Below are 20451 nucleotides of genomic sequence, written 5' to 3'. Positions count from 1 at the left end.
ATAAAAGGGGCAATTACCACCTCAAAGTAATCCCCCAAGACCCGAAACGGTTAGGGCCATTCACTTGAGGAGTGGTACGAGATATGAAGGACCAAATAAGCAAGTTGAGGATGAAGTTGTGGAAACTAGTGACAAGGAAAGAGTTGTGCAAAACTCTAGGGAAGAAGAACCCACCAATCAAGAAGTTTCAAAGAAAAGTGAAGAAAAGGCTAAAGAGAAGGAGCCCATTGTGATTAGACTTCCATTCCCGAGTCGTCAAGCTAAGCCTAAGTTTGATGACCAACATGGAAAATTCATGGAAATTGTGAAGAATTTAGAAGTCTCGATTCCTTTCACGGAATTGATCAATCACGTTCCGGCCTATGCAAAGTACATGAAGGACATCCTTACGAAGAATAAATCAATCCGGAAGCTTGAGAATATTGCCTTCACTAAGGTGAGAAGTGCCATACTTCAAGGGAGTTCACCTCCAAAACTCAAAGATCCGGGAAGTTTCTCCATTCTAAGCACTATTGGTGACACTACAATCAACAAAGCTTTATGTGACCTTGGGGCAAGTGTTAGTGTCATGCCATATTCGGTTAGTAAGAGGCTAGGAATGGGAGAACTCAAATGTACCAACATCACGCTTCAAATGGCGGATAGATCAACAAAGACACCTTTAGGGGTATGGGAAGATGTTCCCGTGAGAATTGGAAAATTCTTCATCCCGGTGGATTTCGTTATTGTTGACATGGAAGAAGACTCCAACATTCCTATTATCTTAGGAAAACCTTTCTTTCACACCACGGGAGCGGTGATCAATGTGAAGCATGGAGAACTCACCCTTGAAGTAGGAGATGAAACCATCACTTTCAATCTTGACAAGACCATGAGAGCTCCCCGATTGCATGAGCCATGTTTTATGGTTGATCACTATAGCCGGAAGGATGATAGGAAGAAGTTGGAATTTCAATGGAAAAAGAAAGTGGATGATGCTCCATCAAAAGAACAAGGAAATAGCAACAATGAGAGCTTGAAAAGATCACTCATGATAAGTGAAGAAGATGGCCTCATTGGCCAAGACAAGAAAGAAGGAGAGTTGTCTCTATCAACTCAATAAACTTTTAGTGATCAAGTAGACGAAGTTTGCGGTCTTTGGGATGATGGGTTCGAAGGGATATTCAATCCCTATATTGGTAATGCTATGAACCAAGACCATCATGGAAAACAACAAGTGTAAAAATCTATTGAGGACCTTTATCATGATAATGAGCAAGCTTTCGACTACTTCTTCAAGGTGTTGTGTAACATTAACAACACCTTGAACATGCCCCCTTGACATCTCACATTGGATGAGAGTTTGGTGGAGTCCTCCCTAAACCACCATTTGTAAATATTCTAACTCCCTAACTTGTATTTCAATTATTACATTGTATTTTTGTCATTTTTGGATTTATATTTTTGTGCCTTGATCAAGATATTCATCATTTTGAGAGAAGTGAGGGAGGGACTTATGATTTTATTGATGTGTAGTGCTTTACCTTAGTGTGGGGATAGCAATTGCCTAGGCTATTCATGCCTTTGTAGTGCCCCTACAATGAAGAACGCGAGAATTGAAGAATGAAAATGACACGGGTTACGAAGTACCCACGGATGGACCTGAATCCGTGAGGTCAGGGAAGAATCCGAGCGGCCAAACGGACAATCCGCTCGTCCTGAAGAACCCGAGCATCCAAAGTCACCAGACGCTCGTCTGGTAGAGCTCAAAATACAAAAAACTGGTCTGTAAAAGAATCTGAGCGTCTCAGCTGAGAATCCGCTCGTCTCAGTCTGGACGGCCGTCCTTCACAAAAGACGCTCGTCTTTTTAATAGAAAAAATCTGGGATTTTCTCTGTACAGGAATCCGAGCGTCCACTCAGAAAGACGCTCGTTCCTCCCCAAGGAATCCGCTCGTCTTAGAAACAAGACGCTCGTCCTGTGGCGTCTTTTCCTGAGCCAAACATTGAGGAATCCGAGCATCCCGATGCCTGGTCCGCTCGTCCTCCGCTGCACTTTCAAATATAACGGTTGATTTAAACCCTTTTTCTCTTATTCATTCTCATTTATTCAACATACAAACACTACCCACTACCAAAAAAAACCCTCATCCTCTCCATCAACAAAATCAAATTTCCTCAACCAAACTCAACCAAATCAAAACCAAACCTCCTCACAACAAAAATTAATCACTCCTTTTGCAAGAACAAGTGAGTAAAACACCAAAATCTTCAACCTTTGAGTCGATTTTTTAGGATAAAAAGCAACATTCATTCATCCTAAATCGATTTGGGTATCACTAAAAATTGAAGATTTCAACCATTCATTGGTGTAATCAAGTAAAGGAGAATGCCAAGAACTAAAGGAGGGCAACAAGGCACCCCCAAAGAAGACACTTTTCAAAAGGCAACTAGCTCTTCAAGCAAAATAATTGTCAAAGGCATTGGTAGTCCATGAGGCAAGGTTGGAGGTTCAACAACAAGATCCCCCTATGGAAGCTACAACATCAACAACTCCGGTCATTGAAAAATTATCCAATTATCCGGAGGTAACTTTCACTTCCGACTCTCATAGGAAGAAATTAATTCTCTTTGCTAAGAAAACCATCATGCCTACTAAGTTTATTTGTGAAGATACATTGTCAAAATTGGGAGTTCTTGAAAAAACCAAAACCTTCTTTGAGTCTATGGGATTGGGTAAATTGTTTACAATGAAAGAATTGACATACCCCTCCCTCAGCTTGGAATTTTTAAGTTCTTTGAAAGTCACAAGGGTGGAGACTCAAACGAACAGCGAGTTTCGTCTTGAAAATGTTGATAGACGCATAACTTATGGAGAACTGGGTAAGATATTAGGCCTTAGTGATAACCCGAAATATACAAAGACTCCTATCAAGTATGACCCCGCTCCTCTTTGGATGGCAATTTCCGGAAAGAAGTTCATACGCTTTCATGATTGTCGTGCTCTCTTAGTCCACCATCCGGGCATTAGAGTATGGTATAAGGTCATTAAGAATACTTTTATAGCTAGAAATGGCACAAATCATCTTACCAAACTTGATTGTATTCTTCTTGAGTCGGCCTTGAACATTGGGAGGGAATTTACCAAGCCATACAATGCTCTAAGACTTTTGGGTGAACGATGGCTTCATGTCGATTGTGGCAAAGAAGGCACCGCCTTTATTGTCAATGGAGGACTAGTCACCCATTTGGCTAAGCATTTTAATCGGGATTTCAACAAAAAACAACACTTATGTGCCGGTTAAAGGAGGCCATCTTGTTGATATGGACACCCTGATTCACAAGTTCAAGTGGGTCAAGCACGACACTCTTGACGACAAATATGGATGGTTAACAAATGAAGCTAGATCCTTCACCTTGCCTTCCAAAATATATCGATTGAATGTTCACCGACCGAACTACCTTCTCCCACTCTGCGAAGAGACCGAGTATATCATTCAACAACAAAGGGGCGAAATTGCCGAACCCTCCTCCTCCATTATCACCCCACCTTACCCATTTGAATACCACGAGTTCAAACCCAAGGATGTCAAAGTGGGAAATGATTACTTGACACTACTCATGAGGGAAATGCACAAGCAAGCTTACAATGATAGAGTGTATACTTACAAGGCCCAATATCCGCCCCACCTACATCTAGCTAGCCAACGACTTCTTGATCCGTCTTGTCCTTTGCCTAGTTGGGCGGATAGGGAAGTATTTTTTCCTAGCATTCCTAGTGGTGGTAGACCGGGTGGAGAGGAGATTGTTGTTGAAGAGAGTGGTGACCAAGAAGAGGTTTGAGAAGAAGAGGTTCAAGAAGAAGAAGCTCAAGAAGAGGAAGAGGAAAGTAACAAAGAACAAGCAAGTGAAAGTGAGAGTGGACATGATTCCACATCAATGGAGGTTGATGATGCCTCAAGAGATGATGATGATGATGATGATGATGATGATGATGATGATATGATGGGTGAGGATTAGCAAACTTTGGAGGCTCCTACATTCTTACACCTCCCTTATGGTTTGTCTACTTCTCTTATTTTTATTTTATCTTGATCATTCATTTTGTGGAGTCCTAGCAACATTGGAGGACTAACACCTTGGCTTCATTAAGGTGTTCATTATTATTGTTCCCGACTTATAAAATCCAAAATGACAATCTTTAGTTTCATGCATTGCATTCGCATAAACTCCCCCGAAATTCATGACATTAGAAATAATGTCTATTTTGGTTTGGGGAAGTCCATGCATATGCATTGGGAGCTAATTTAAATTATTCGCTCCGCCATAACAAAAACATATGCATCATGTAGTGTAGCTTAGTATAGTTTGCATTTAGTTTAGAAATCATGCATATTCATTGCATAATTTCCTATCGTATTGGTCATTGAGGACAATGCCCATACTAGTGTGAGGATGGGAAATTCTAACTTGACTTTTATTCAAAATCCAAAAAAAAAATCAAAAATTTCGAAAAATCCAAAAACAAGTTCATTTCCTTTGTAGTGTAGACTTGTATATATTGTTTTATATATATTGTGTTTGTTCATCCTTGTTCACATTGATTGACTACGCCACATCTGAGACATGGAGATATTGAAGACCGCATGGTATGAACTTTCCAATCTCCTTTTTCCTTTTTATGTTAATAACTATGTGGCTTTATTTTGATTGATGCGGTATAAACAATGTGAATTTAGGACTTGCATTTAGATTATTTCGCATATTAGTTGGTAGAAGCATGTGCATTAGGATGTATAAATGTTAGTTGCATAATGGCATATAGTTGCATTTAGGAAAAATTTTGTGAAACCATCTTTTTGGGAAGCTTGACAAGTGTATATAGGCCCTAGTAGATGTTTTTTCTTCTTAAGACCTTGCTTGTTAAAATACTTGTAAAACACCCTAGGATGTGTCATGCTAGTATCCTTTGACCCATGGATTAAGGCCTAGTCAAGAGTACCTTGTGGTGTGATAACTCCTTGGCTACCGTTTATTCCAAGGTGACCCTTGAAACCATGCAACCATCATTCATCCATATTCTACCACATTTTGTCATCAAAGGGAATGGGCAAAAAAAATTGTTCAAAATTTGAGTTCAAGAATTGAAATGAAAAGCCAAAAAGTTTGCAAATTGCATCAAAAGAAAAGAGCAAAAATAGACTCCTAATGCTTCAAATATAAGCCACCCTCGTTACTAATTGGGGTGACTTTGAAAATGTTCAAAAGAAAATGCAAAATTTGAAAAGTTGTCACGTATCGAAATGCCAAAAATCAAAAGAAATGGCAAAAAGAAAGTGTACTCAAAAGTTATATGCCACAAGAAATTGGGGGGAAAAACAACAACAAAAACAAACTCCCAAATAAAACTCAATTACTATTGATCCCTTTATCCATCGTATTCATTTTTGTGCATGGTAGAGAGGGGACGACCCTTCTTCTTGTCTAGGCAAGAAGAAGAATTCCGCGATCGTCCAGTGTTTCTAACACCATAGGGAGTCTATTCTTGACAAAAGCATTTAACGATTGAGGACAAAGGTATCCTAACTTGACACAACTTGGAGGTGATTTATTGGTATCCTTCTAGGCTTAGTAATTTGAAGAAACCATATCTATGAAAGAGTGTGTACCCTTGAATTGCTTCCCCTTTAGATAATTTCTGCCACTTAGATGAGAAATGTGGCTATTCTTTTTGTAGATGCATCCATTACTTGATTTTGTGTGCTTTAATGATTGGATGTGTCGCCATTTTGGAAAGACCCACCTTGCCTTGCAAGAAGGCATCCTACCTCATGGTTGTCTTGTAGTGAGTTGAAGGGGTGGAGTGAGACCCGTTAATTGTCTCATATCGGCTATATTAGTAGGATAGTTTAAATAAGCGTCCTAGTTTTGTCACCTCTTTATTCGGGACGAGCAAAGGTTCGGTTTGGGGATATTTGATGTGATCAATATTTAAGTATATTTAGTCCCCGAATTAGCCTCGTTCCTATGCTTTTTAGTGCATATTTGGCTCATTTACTATCTTTAGTCTTTTGTTTTGCATATTCTTTGAGGTTCTGTTTCCTTGGTAGGAGTGGAGTGCAAACCTTGCATTTTCATGGCAAAATAGAGCTAAATTGATCAAAACTAATGACCAAGCATCTAAGAGAAGACAAGCCTAGAAGGCCTTTGTACATAATGTAGTAGATGGGCAATGATGAAGAAGATCCTTGCACCCCGACAAAATCCCGGAGGATTGTTGGAAGAAGAAAAGAAGAAAAGGAAGATGAGCCAAGATCCGCTCGTCCTTACCATCGGGACGCCCGTCTAGCAGCTCCCCTGGACGCTCGTCCAAACCACCAGGCCGCCCGTCCAGAAGCTCCCCAATCCGCCTGTCCCGACCCTTGGACGCTCGGATTGTCTTCCAGAGAGACACGTCCTCTTCTTTCTTCATTCGAGATGCGCATATTTTTAGAAGACTAGCTAAAAGGAGACCCGCATCTTTTCTTGAGAGGAGCGATTTCTCAAGGACTTAATCGTCATTTAAGCCCTTAGTAACCCTAATTTGTTCACCTAATCCCCACTATAAATACCCCATTAGTCTAATTAGATTATCATGTTCTTCTTATCAATCTTTAGTGTAGTTTATATTATTCTAATCTCTCTTTAATCTTGTAATCAACTTCTAATAAAGTATTAATACAAATCTCATTTCCTTAATTTCTCTTTTGTTCATCTTTTATTTTGGGTAATTGAAGATTATTTGGGTTTATTGGGAGATTGACAACCTTCCATCAATCATCAAGTACTTCTATTATTATTTCCATTATTATTTTGGAATCATCATTAGGTATAATCCTCTTAATCCCTTTTCAATTATTGTTAATCATCTTCATTTATTCATCATGTTTTGCGTTGTTAATATGATTGACAACTTTGTTAACATGTCAAACTTGATAATGAGTGAGTAGTTTCCTTAACTAGGGTTAATGGGTAATTAGGGAAAACCAACATGGGGGATGATTTATGCTTAATTTAATATGTTTTCATAATTTATTTGGTTGCTTGTTGTGATCTCAACTTATGCACATGTTATGTTTGATGAAATACGAGCCTATGAATCCTTGCATTTTTTACCCATCACTTACCTTTTCAATGAGACTTGTAAGACATAAACCAACTCGAGTCTCATTAGACCATGCATATAGTTGAGTAGGGAGGATTAAGTCGACTTGTAGGTGTTGTACAATCTAATCAATTCGGCTCCGGGATCCAAACCTTCCTAGGATTGTAAGATATAAACCAACTCGATCCTATCACAATAATAATTGCTTGCTTATAATTTGAGAATATGTTTGTATGATCAATTCCCATGAATCCCCTATGAACCCATGACACCCTAGTGCTTTTAATCAATTGTTTACATCTTATTTTAGTCATCTTGCTTGTTTAATTTTATTGTTATTTAGTTTAGTGATCTTCTTATCTCAACCTAAATTGTGACACCCCTAGACACCACTACTTGAAATCGAAAATCCTACATCAATACCTGTCCCTTGGGATCCGGCCTTTACTTGCCTCTTTACTAGTAGTAGAGTTGTTTGTAAAGTTATAAATATTGTTTTGGTCTAGGTGCTCCTAACGACAAGTAACCGAAATCTAAGCTCAAAGCGGACCGACCACTTTTATTGCACGCATTTCTATGCCTTTTTGTATCGTTATGTATTGCAAAATGCCCCGAATTGGCAACTTTGGTTTATTTTGTCTAATTTGCATAAATGAACCTGAAAGAAGTGAAACCGCGCCAAGTTCGTCCTGTTTAGTATGCATTATAAGGAGACGGGAATATTAGAGCGATAGTCATGCCTTGGAGTGCGTGAAGGATAGTCATTTGACGCTGCCAAAGACGAGTAGAGGCTGATTTGATGGAAAAGCACTTGATCGAGAAGAATTGATGGTTGATCGAGTGGTTTGGCTGACACAAGGATTCGATCGAGTGATTCTATCTACTCGATCGAATTGGTGATTATTGGAGTTCCTCGATCGAGAGGTTTATCTGCTCGATCGAGTACATATGCTGGAGAAAACCTCGATCGAGTGGTCTGAATCCACTCGATCGAGAGGTTTGCCGACTTATGTGGGTTTGCTAAGCGCGTGTTGTTTTATTTTGTTAAGTATTACTCTTCCCTATATAAGGAAGTCGTAATTAGGTCATTAGGATTATCTTTCATACTCTTAATTACTCTTTCCTTGACTGCTTAATCTCTTTACCTTTTTCTTTCTTTGTGGATTGTTCTCTACGCCGAATTCATAAAGATTGTAATCATTCTTTCCTCTTTAATCTCATCTTAATTCTTGTTTGCTTAAATTCTTGTTTTCCCTTTATTACTCTTGCCCTAGTTTTCTTAATGCCTGATCATTATCGTTTTATCATGTCTTCCATTAGCATACTTATTATTATTATTATTGTTAACACCATTAATAACATGAGTAGCTAATTCTTTATATGTTAGGATGAGGGAATCCATGGTAGGACTGTGACGATGTAGTGAATAGACTAGATAATTTACATGTGAGAATCTGTCCCCATAGCAATTTAACTGTAACATCAATTTAGTTGAGTGCACGCTTCTGAATTACATTAATCTGGTTAACTTTACTCCTGGATCGGAAGATTGATATAAATAGACCTGCTATGAACAGTAGATTACCCTAATGAGGACGGAAGTTAAGTTAGTGGAAATCTAGGATAGAAAGTGGACCAGAAGGACCTTTCCCTTATCCATCCCACAGTAGATTGTCTAGGCTATTTGTAATTGAGTCGATAGACTACCATGGTGAACCGAAATCCTGGCATACCCTCTCTTATTTGATCACTCTTATCGTATTTTCTCATTTTTATTTCTCTTGCCTTATTTCTCTTTCCCTTAATTCTTCTGTAGTTTAGAAATAAAATTAAAACCCCCCATATTGTGACTTAAATAGACGGACCTTAGACAGATATCTTGCCTCCATGTGGAGAATCGACCCTACTTATCGCTAGCTTCCGTTAGTATATTTGGGTTTATTTGGGTACACAAACGACAGTATCATTGCCCCCGAGTCAAACAAAATAAAAGACGGTGTATTATGAACAAGAAAGGTACCGGTGACTACATGTGCATCGTTCTGAGCTTCTTGCTTGTCCATCATGAAGAGCTTCCCACTGCTTTTCTGACCTCCTCCCTGGACCGAGGCGTTAGAAGTACTCGGCTTAGCTGCCGAATCCTGGGTGGCACTGTTGTTCGGGCACTGGTAAGATCCTCCACTATTACGGTTAAAACCTCCATTGTTGCTATGCCCTTCACTGTTACCCCATGACCCAGATTGCCGGTTGCTAGCAAAGCTCTTACTCGGACCCTGTGAGAAATTCCCCTGAAAAGCTCCCGAGCCTCCTCCAGTCCTGGCACTCGTGCAGTCACGTCTCTTGTGGCCTATGCCACCACAGTTGAAGCAAGAAAGGTTCAAGTTGTCACTCACACTCCGACCACCACCTCTATCCCAAGCTCGTGATCCTCCAGAAAACCAGCTACACCAGAAAACGCTCTAGCCTGATTAAAGTTACCCTTCTTATTACCTGACTGATTGTTATTCCCACTCTCTGCTTTCCTTTTCTCAGCAGCAATTTTCTCGGTATCTTCCTTAGAGAGATCTACCAACCTCTCAGCTTGGCCAGCCCTCAGGTACGCATCCTTAAGATCAGTGATAACTCCAGCTGGTGAGCGGTTCATGATCTTGGCTGACAAACCCCTCTCGAAATGAAGAGTCAAACCCCTTTGCCCTAACTGCATGTCTTCCGCATAGCGAGATAACTCAAGGAACCGGTCATAGTACTCGGTGACTGTCATATCATCAGTTATAGTGAAGGAATCGAACTCAGATCTCAACTTGTGACGGATATGCTCGGCACAAACTGTTCCCTCATAGCACTCTTCAAACCTGACCATGGTATAGCCCCTAAACACTCAACCTGGTAGTAAGCTCTGGCGTCTTCTTTGAAGTTCTACCACCATACAGCAGCCTCTCCCCTCAGGTATTATACCACCTGCTTAACCACTAACTCTGGCAGACACTTACCGACCTCCATAAGACTCTCCATCTCACGATGCCAGTTTTCCAGCAATTTTGGTTCTCCAACGCCCTCATAAGTAGGTGGGTTAAAGTGAGCAATGATGATGCTAAGTTGGGTAGCATCCACCGGTTTCTCCGCACCCTTACCCACATTCTTAAGAGCCTTAAGGAGAGCCTCCTGTTGCTCGATCATGCGAGCTATCTCATCGATAGTCATATCAGATGCTTCAATTTGTGCGGCGGTCCTCTTTGGCGGTATTTTGAGCTGATAAGAAGTAAAGAAACGTAAGCACAAAAGCCTACGGCTCAAAATGTAAATGACCCTCCGCCAAAGAAGAACTCGACCGAGTATATAGTGATACTCGGTCGAGTAAGGACTACTCGGTCGAGTATCACTGATACTCGGTCGAGTAATCCACTCCAGTAGCCAACGTCAAAAACACGAGAATCATACTCAGTCGAGTATAAACCACACTCGGTCGAGTATGCTCTACTCGGTCGAGTATGCTAAAATACTCGGTCGAGTAAACACTTCCAATAGCCACTTCTACTCACTGCCAAACAACACTCGGTCGAGTGCTTGGTTACTCGGCCGAGTGCTCCCTACTCGGTCTAGTACCTGCCCTGCTCGGCCGAGTCATGCCAAAACGAGCTAAAACAGTACATAAATATATCCTATGCATGCCTTTCTACCCAAAGTTATATATAATACAACATCAATCTTAAAAGCCATGTAATAAGCACGTAACAGGCCAACATATTTCATACCAAATCGGTTTCAACCAATTCCACCATGTTTTACACATATTTCCACATATCACACCTCCTACCACATGATATAACCATTCAAGTTCCACATACCACACACATACATCGAATAGACACACAACAAATTCCCCCTGGTGACCGGCTTGAGATTGTGAGGGCCATTGTGCGACTTAGGGACTTCTCCCAAGTCCTTGCGGTAGCTACAAACAACTCTCCCTGGGTTCATTTTATTTAGACTCCATAAGTTCATTGGGTTCATTAGTTTTAGGTGCCGGAATTGTCGGCTCTGATACCACTTTGTAACACCCCCTCATACCAAGGTACCTTACCAAGGACTACCCTAGCATGAAAGGCTGTTACCATCTCGGTTGCTCGAGGTTAGTATATATCAAAAGCAACAGTCCAAACATATTTATTAAAGTATGATAAAGTAAAGTTTACATAGTCTCAAAATCCGACATAAACAACTATCCCAAAACCAACAATTATGAAATAAAAACTACAACTCTTGACAGCGATAACTAAGTTTGCGTGGTGACTCCCCATAACTGCCCCAAAGCTCATCAATTGCATCACCTGTCACAATCAGCTCACCATCCCCGAATGGATCACTACAGATTTTACAAAACATAACGAGGTCAGTTACTGAATAATTAAAGTAAGACAAGCGTATAAAGCAACCAGTTGATCATCCTCCAACTCCGGTCTCCCGATCTCACACAGTAACCGACTACACACCGAAGTGTGTAGCCCTGGCAGATTACCCATCGCAATAGGTAATCCTCGCCGCCAGTGGGGGACCGCAGCCAATCCCCACCTAAATCCCGCACATCAACGAGCGATAATCCTGTCCCTTAATGTGCACATCCCCTCCCGTGGCGGGTTCCACGGAGGGCGAACTAGGGTGTGAAGCCATTCCCGCAAGTGACTCCACCACAATCATCACAACATCATAACAACCACCACACCACCACCGCACCAACACTCCAACAATGATCAGCAGACAACAATCATACACAGTACAACAAAACATCTCAAATCAATTAAACAGGAACTGAGTAGGAAAACCCTACCTTAGCACAACTGCAAGGAATACAAGCAAGCGATCAAGAACGGCTCCTCTACCAAGTCTCCGTCTAATCAACATAACACAATCACTATATGCAAAAACCCCATTTTCCCTAATTCATAATCAAAGACAAACCCTAAAATATGAACCATTGAATATGAAGAAAAGGACTTACCGACGATGAACAAAGGAGTGAATGCAATTTCTATGATCACACACACACACAAAGGAGAGATTTAGAGATCATTAGAGCTTTGTAGAAGTGTTTAGGTTTTGTAAAATGTAATTAGAAACTATTTAACGTATTATATATTACCCTAATAATTTCCAATCAAACCGCGGAAATAACACTCGACGGGCCGGATACATGGTCGAGTATAGAGTATACTCGGACGAGTACGCTCTACTCGGTCGAGTATTCCGCATACTCGGCCGAGTGTTCCTGGGCAGTAGCCAAACAGGATACACGACACACTTTACTCGACCGAGTAGGCCATACTCGGTCGAGTACCAGGCTATGAAAACCGTAGTATTACAATATTGGTATTGGTATTGGTTTTGGTGATTGTTGATTGTATGGTTGGTTGTATAACTGTCTGTGGTTTGCGAGGTGCGTCCTAGGCTGAGTGGAGTCACTTGCGGGAGTGGCTTCACACCCTTGATTTGCCTTCTGTGGAACCCGCCATAGAAGGGATGTGCACATTTAGGAACTTGGGTCTATCGCTCAGATGAGATGAGCGGGGCTTAGGTGGGAATGGCTGTGGTCCCCCGCTGGCGGTGTGGAATACTTGTTGCGATGAGTATTCTAGCAGGACTATACACTTTAGTGTGTAATCAGGTGTGTGGTGATAGGATGGAGATTGGGGTGGTTGGATTGGATTGTTGTATTGCTTTTGTTGTATCGTTTGTGTAATCAGTACTGACCCCGTTTAATTGTTTTAAAAAATGTGGTGATCCATTCGGGGATGGTGAGCAGTTATTGAGCAGGTATGAGATGGATTGCACGAGGGATAGCTGGGATGGAGTCATCACATGAGTCATTAGAGTCTACCATTGTGTCATAAACTTAGCTTACTTTATATCGTTTGGTTTTGGAACTTTTGTATTGATTTTACAGTTTGGTTTTTGGGACTTGTAATCAGTTAAACTCTTTTACTTAATTAAGTACGTTTCGTTATTGTCTATTTGATATACATTGCTTCGGGTAACGGAGATGGTAGAACTTCCATGCTTTAAGTGGTCCTGGTAAGGCACTTAGGGTGTGGGGTGTTACAAAGTGGTATCAGAGTGACGATTTTGAAACCTGTAACTAATGAACCCAATAAACTTAGGGAGTCAAAATAAAATGAACCCGGGTAGGAGTTATTAGGAGCTAATGCAAAGACTTGGGAGACGTCCTAAAGTCGCGATCTCGCCCTACAACTTTGAACCAGTCACTATGGGGTGTGTGTCAGGATCGTTTTATGTTTATCTCGTATGTTACATGTTTTTATAGAAATGTGATGTGTGAAGCGGTAGATGAATGCATGTGGAGGATAGGGGATGTTGTGGTGAAAGATCATGAGTACATGAGTATGTATGTTGATTGGATAACGTAATTGCATGATAGATGATTTCTAATGTGGCTTATTAGAAACATGTGAAATAGGGTGTTGTTTGTTACGTATATACGTGTGTTTGTCATTTTTATATATATATATATATATATATATATATATATATATATATATATATATATATATATATATATATTTGGAAAGTGTTGAGATAAGCATGCGGGTAGTATACGAGTCAGCATGACTCGATCGAGTGGGGGGCACTCGATCGAGTAGGTGAGTGACTCGATCGAGTGGGGTGTTTTTCGTTTATGGATAGTGTGTTGTTTTTGGGCACTTGATCGAGTAGGTAGGGGCATTCGATCGAGTAGTGTCAGCTCGATCGAGTAAGTATGTGGCTCGATCGAGTAAGGTTTTGGATGCATTCTGGTCAGGTTCTGGAGTCGAGGCACTCGATCGAGTAAGTGGGCAACTCGATCGAGTGGGTTGTGTTACTCGATCGATTAGGTTCTGCACAGGTCATATACGTGTTTGAGATATGGGATGTGTGTTTATGTTTACCTTTCCTCTTATATATTTTCAAGATGCCGCCAAAGAGGAATGCGATGTATGCTAGGGCTGAGAATATGAGTGTTGATGAGATAGTTGAGATGCTATAGCATCAGGATGCGCTTACAAAGGCCCTAAAGAAGTTTGGAAAAGACAAAGAGGCGGGTGTGGATTTCGCCAAGATGAGTATAAACATTGCAAGGTTTAACCCAAAAGAGTACATGGGCACAGGTGCGCCAATATTGCTTGATAATTGGCACAGAGAGATGGAAAATATACTTAATGTGGTTCATTGCCCTGAGGACTTTAGAGTGGAGCAAGTTGCGTTCTACTTGAGAGATGTAGCCGGAGAGTGGTGGGATAAGGTTAGGGAGAGTGTTGTAGACCTATATGTGAAACAAGGGCTATCTGATATACCTTGGAGTGAGTTCAAGAGAGCCATGAGTCTAGAGTTTGTGCCGGAATATGTCCGTAGTAAGTTGAGGGATGAGTTTGATGACTTCAAAATGACTTCTGATATGACAGTGGCTGAGTATTATCACAAGTTCAACAAGAAGTCTAGATATGCTGAGGACATGGGGCTAAGTCAGGAGAACTTGGAATTGAGGTTTGAGAAGGGTTTGACACCCAAGATCATGGAGAAGCTGCATGTAGGAGTCATTACTGATGTTAAGGAGGTATATGAGTGTGCCGGTAAGGCTGAGAGGTTGGTAGAGATGGCTAAGGAGAATAGGGAGAGAGCTTTTGAGAAGAGGAAGGCTGAGAGTGAGGGTGGTGGTCAGTCTAGTTACATGAGGGGCAACCATAACCAGGTGAGAGCTTACTCTTCGGGATCGGGGTTCAGTGGTGGAGCTTCTTATGAGCGTGGCCGCGGTGGTGGTAGTAGCAGCTGGGGTTTATCTTGCTTTAACTGTGGCGGTGTGGGCCACAAGAGACATGAGTGTACCAGTGTTGTGGGCAGGGGTTTCCAGAGACCATCGCAGGGGAGTTTCTCTCAGGGTCCATCTTAGAGTTATGCTAGTAACAGGCCGGCTGGGTCGTGGAATAATCAGGGTTGTCAGAGTAACAACAACGGTGGAGCTTACTGCAATGGCGGTAATTCATATTAGAGACCAGCAGTGAACAACAACCAGGGGTCGGGGTCGGCTGCTAAGCCGTCTACTTCTGCTAGTACTGTCCTGGGAGGTGGACAGAAGACCAGTGGTAACCTGTTCATGATGGAGAAGAAAGCAGCTGAGGATGATGCTCACATAATCACGAGTACTTTTCTTGTTAATGGAGTCTTTACCTTTGTTTTGTTTGATTCGGGGGCGTCACAGTCTTTTGTATCATCGAGTTATGCTACGCTTTTAGGTTTGAGAGTGTTTGAGTTTAACAGGAAGTTTTTATACCGTCGGGTGAGTCTGTATCTTGTGGGAGGTTGTATAAGGGTGTGTCTATGATAGTTGGGCAGGTTGACCTGCCAGTGGACTTGTAAGAGTTTCCTTTGAATGGTTTTGAGATGATAGTTGGTATGGACTGGTTGGGTAATTACAAAGGTAGAATAGACTGTCACCAAAAGAGAGTCTCTTTGAGAGGTCCTAAGGGAGTTAGTGTGTCTTATCGTGGGTTTTTTGTCAAACCCAAAGTCAATTTGATTGCAGCGGTGACATTGAAGTCTTATCTGAGGAAGAGGTGTCCGTTGATCTCATGCCATGTAAGAGACCATAGTATGGTGAGTTCGACAGTTGATCAGATACCAGTGGTGGGAGAGTTTCCATATGTCTTTCCGGAGAAGATACTAGAATTACCACCAAAGAGGGAGATAGATTTCAGTGTGGAGTTGAAACTGAGGACGAGACCAATCTCTAAGGCCCTGTACCGCATGGGTTCTAAGGATCAAGTGTATCACCGTGGGGAGCACCAGTTCTGTTTGTGAAAAAGAAAGATGGGAGTTTGAGGCTATGCATCGATTACAGAGAGCTGAACAGGGTTACAATGAAGAATAAGTATCCTTTGCCAAGGATAGATGATTTGTTTGATCAGTTGAATGGGACAGCGGTCTTTTCTAAGATTGATTTGTGGTCGGTTTATCATCAGGTAAAGATTCGGGATGAGGACATACCTAAGACAACTTTTACATCGAGGTATGGTCACTGTGAGTACATTGTGATGCCGTTTGGGTTATCTAATGCATCTGCAGTGTGTATGGATTTGATGAACCGGGTCTTCAGTCAGTTTTTGGATCAATTTATGGTGGTCTTCGTCGATGATATCTTAATATATTCTAAGACTAAGGAGGAGCATGAGGAGCACTTGAGGTTAGTGTCGCAAACTTTGCGTGACAATCAGCTATATGCAAAGTTGTCTAAGTGTGAGTTCTGGTTCGAGGAAGTTGCCTTTCTAGGGCATGTGATTTCAAAGAAGGGTGTAGCTGTGGATCCAGCAAAGATAGAGGCAGTTACTCGGTGGGACGCACCGAAGAATGTGGCGGAGATCAGGAGTTTCTTTGGTTTGGCGGGGTATTTCCGTCGGTTTGTGAAGGACTTTTCAAAGATAGACAAACCTATGACAGCGTTGATGAGGAAAGAGAACAAGTTTCGTTGGGATGAAAGTTGTGAGACGGCGTTCCAAACATTGAAGAAGCGTTTGACCACAACTTCAGTCTTAACATTACCTGAAGGGTGTGAGAATTTTGAGGTATATACAGATGCTTCAAAGAATGGTTTGGGATGTGTGTTAATGCAAAATGGGAAAGTAATTGCTTATGCTTCTAGGCAATTGAAGCCTTATGAGGAGAACTATCCGACACATAATCTGGAGTTGGGTGCAGTTGTGTTTGCTCTCAAGATTTGGAGGCACTATCTTTATGGGGCGACCTTTAATGTTTTTTCAGATCATAAGAGTCTCAAGTACATCTTCACTCAAAAGGAGGTGAACATGAGACAGAGGAGGTGGATGGAGCTGATTGGGGATTATGACATGGATATTATATACCGTGAAGGGAAGGCGAACGTGGTTGCAGATGCGCTGAGCAGGAAGAGTGTGCATTCTTTATGCACAACTATATATTTGATGAGGTTGAGAGATGAGGTGGGGAAGATGGAGATACATATGATACAGAAAAGGGATGCTAGAGGGGACTTGACAGTGGAGCCAGACATTTATGATGACATTCGCAGGAAACGGGCTTTGGATCTTAAGGTTAAGGAGTGGAGAGCTGGAGTAGAGAAAGGAACAGTGTCTAGGTTCTCTATTCATACATACGGCAGTGTGAGGTTTGATGGCAGGTGGTGTGTTCCAAATAATGAGGAATTGAGGAAGATGATCATGACATAGACTCATTGCATACCATATTCGGTACATTCAGGCGGTGACAAGTTGTATAAAGATTTGAAGAAGACTTTCTGGTGGCCTGGGATGAAGAAAGAAACGACTGAGTTTGTGGCTCGATGTTTTACATGTCAGAGGGTTAAGGGAGATCAGCGACGACCACAAGGTAAGATTCTGTCTCTTGAGGTACCTGAGTGGAAATGGGAGTCCATCTCTATGGATTTTATAGTGGGTTTGCCGAGGAGTCAACAGGGTAACAACATGATATGGGTAATAGTTGATCGTTTGACCAAGTCAGCTCACTTTGTTTCGATGAAAGATACTTGGACCAAGATACAGTTAGCTTTGGCTTATAGGAAGCATGTGGTTCGTTTGCATGGGGTGCCTAAGGATATAGTGTCAGATAGAGATGCGAGGTTCATATCACGGTTTTGGAAAGATTTGCAGGAGTTGATGGGAACTACTTTGAAGATGAGTACTGCATTTCATCCTGCGACAGATGGACAGACAGAGAGGACCATCAAGGCTTTGGAAGATATGCTGCGAGCTTGTGTGATGGAGTTTGGTGGTAGCTGGGAGGATAGGTTGGATCTTATTGAGTTCTCTTATAACAACAGCTATCACACGAGTATTGGGATGGCACCGTTTGAGGCTTTGTATGGAAAGAGGTGTAGGAGTCTAATTTGCTGGGATGATAAAGTTGAGGTCATGGTTTTAGGACAACAGATGGTACAGGAGATGATATAACAGGTTAAGCTGATCAGACAAAAGATGAAAGCGGCCCAGGATCGACAAAAGAGCTATGCAGATTTACACCGTCGTGACATAGAGTTTCAGGTTGGGGACAAGGTTCTTTTGAAAGTGCCTCCTATGCGTGGGGTCATGAGGTTTGGTAATAAAGGGAAGCTGAGCCAGAAGTTTATCGGACCATATGAGATTTTGGATCGCGTGGGTGAGGTTGCTTACCGGTTAGCGTTGCCAGCATCTTTGGATAGAGTACATAATGTGTTTCATGTGTCCCAGTTACGGAAGTATGTGAGCGATCCTTCCCATGTGTTACAGGTGGAAAACATAGAGTTGGATGAGTCTTTGTCTTATCTTGAGGTGCCAAAACATATTCTTGATCGCAAGGTTCGGAAAACTAGACATGGGGAAACGGTGTTGCTTAAGAGTCTTTGGTCTAACCATAAGGTTGAGAAGGCTACTTGAGAGGTGGAAGAGGCTATGAGGGAGCGGTATCTATCTCTTTCTGATCAGGTATGTGTGGTTATGGGGACGTAACCATGTTTCTTTTGGGGGGGGGGGGGTAGGAGATGGTCGTATAAGGTTTTTGTATGCTTTATGTTGTTTTTATACATTTAGTAGTTATTTTGAGTCGGTTTGAGTCGTGGTTGGGAGTTTTGTCTTGAGTTTTGGTTATGTTGTTGTGTCGTAGTTGAGATAGTGTGTTTTGTTTTTGTCTATGGGTTGAACTTCGGGGACGAAGTTCTTTTTAAGGAGGGAAGACTGTAATGCTACGGTTTTCTATATCTATGGATACTATATCGAGTGGGGTTTACTCTGTCGAGTAAGTATCATTTTCCGCAAAACAGTAGCTAACCTGATGGGTACTCGATCGAGTACGTGTGACATGATGCGTGTCATTTATATGATGTTTTACACCCTATTTTACACGCATTTCAAAGCTCATTTGTGTAATTTATGCTACTATTTGCCCCATTTCGTCTACTTTCGTATTTTTATGTAATATTGCAGATTTATGCGGAAATGAGTAGAAATTGAGCTAAATCCGTCCCCAAGTATCTTGCATTGCATTTGACATGAAGTATCTACTCAAGGAACGAGCTTGGTGCGCATTTCGAGGCCCGAAAGACAAATCCACGAGAAGTTAAAAGTCATATATCAGCTACTTCAGTCGATCGACCGCTTCCCTTAGTCGATCGACCAACCCACGAGTTCCAGTAGTTACTGTTCAGCGAAGAGCAGTCGATCGACTGCCTTGTGTGGTCGATCGACCAAGCCGCTAATTCTGACGTGAATAAGAAGATCGAGAATTAAGAAGCCTATTGTACATTAGGTTTTGGAATAAGAACTACGTTGTATTCCTATATAACGTAGCTTTAGCATTCAGAATAATTATCAAAAAATTTCATTCAGTTTTTAATCCAGTTTTAATTTATCATTAATTAGGGTTTGGTTTTCGAGTTGAATCATTCAATACAATTCCTTTCGTTCGTGCTTTTCTTCCTGCAATTCTTCTACTGGTATTCCTTTATTCATTATTTCAGTTTTATTGCTTTATTTCGTTTGTAGCTAGAATTGATAGATTAGTTTCCCGAAGCCATAATTATCGTTTTATGCTAATCTTTTGTTCCGTTAATTTAAGCATGAATTCAGTAGTCTATTTCGCTAATCTTGTTGTTGTTTTTACCAATATCATGAGTAGCTAAATACCTCGTGCTAGGATGTAGGGAATCAGAGAATTAGGCGCGAAGAGAATGATATGACCTGAATCGCGCCATGGTCGATCGACCGCCAATCTTGGTCGATCGATTGGCCACGTGAGGTTTTGCTTCGTTTTAATTGATTTAAATTCTATATTTGACGAATCGAGTGCACGCGACTAGTTGAATGCTCAAGAAATGACCGACCCATTAGATCGAAAGATAGGGAAAGTTGTTAGACTACCAATTAAAATGACTAAACTATACTAAGATCAAAAGATAGGTAGAGTTTAGGTTTTTAGTCACTTTTCAGGACGAAAGTGTCAGTACTAGTGATATTAGGGACCCGTAGCGAGATCGAAAGACGCTACTTGTTGAGAGTGGACCGAGAGGACCTCTTGTTTTCCGCCTCATGTGTTTATTTCAGACCTACTTAATATGCTGCTGCCGAAACTACAGTGAACCGACCATCTTAGTACCTCTTTTTATATTTCATTTTATACATTTCTTTAGTTTATTGCTCATTAGTTATAGACCAATTCAAAACAACCCCCACATAATCGTTACCTTAGATTGAAATTAGACAACTAATAATTACATCTGCCTCTCTGTGGTTCGACCTTGCTACCGCTATCTATAGTTGTAG

This window comes from Silene latifolia, chromosome Y, assembly GCF_048544455.1.
Source record: "Silene latifolia isolate original U9 population chromosome Y, ASM4854445v1, whole genome shotgun sequence".
Lineage (NCBI taxonomy): Eukaryota > Viridiplantae > Streptophyta > Magnoliopsida > Caryophyllales > Caryophyllaceae > Silene > Silene latifolia.
This window is presented reverse-complemented; position numbering follows the sequence as displayed.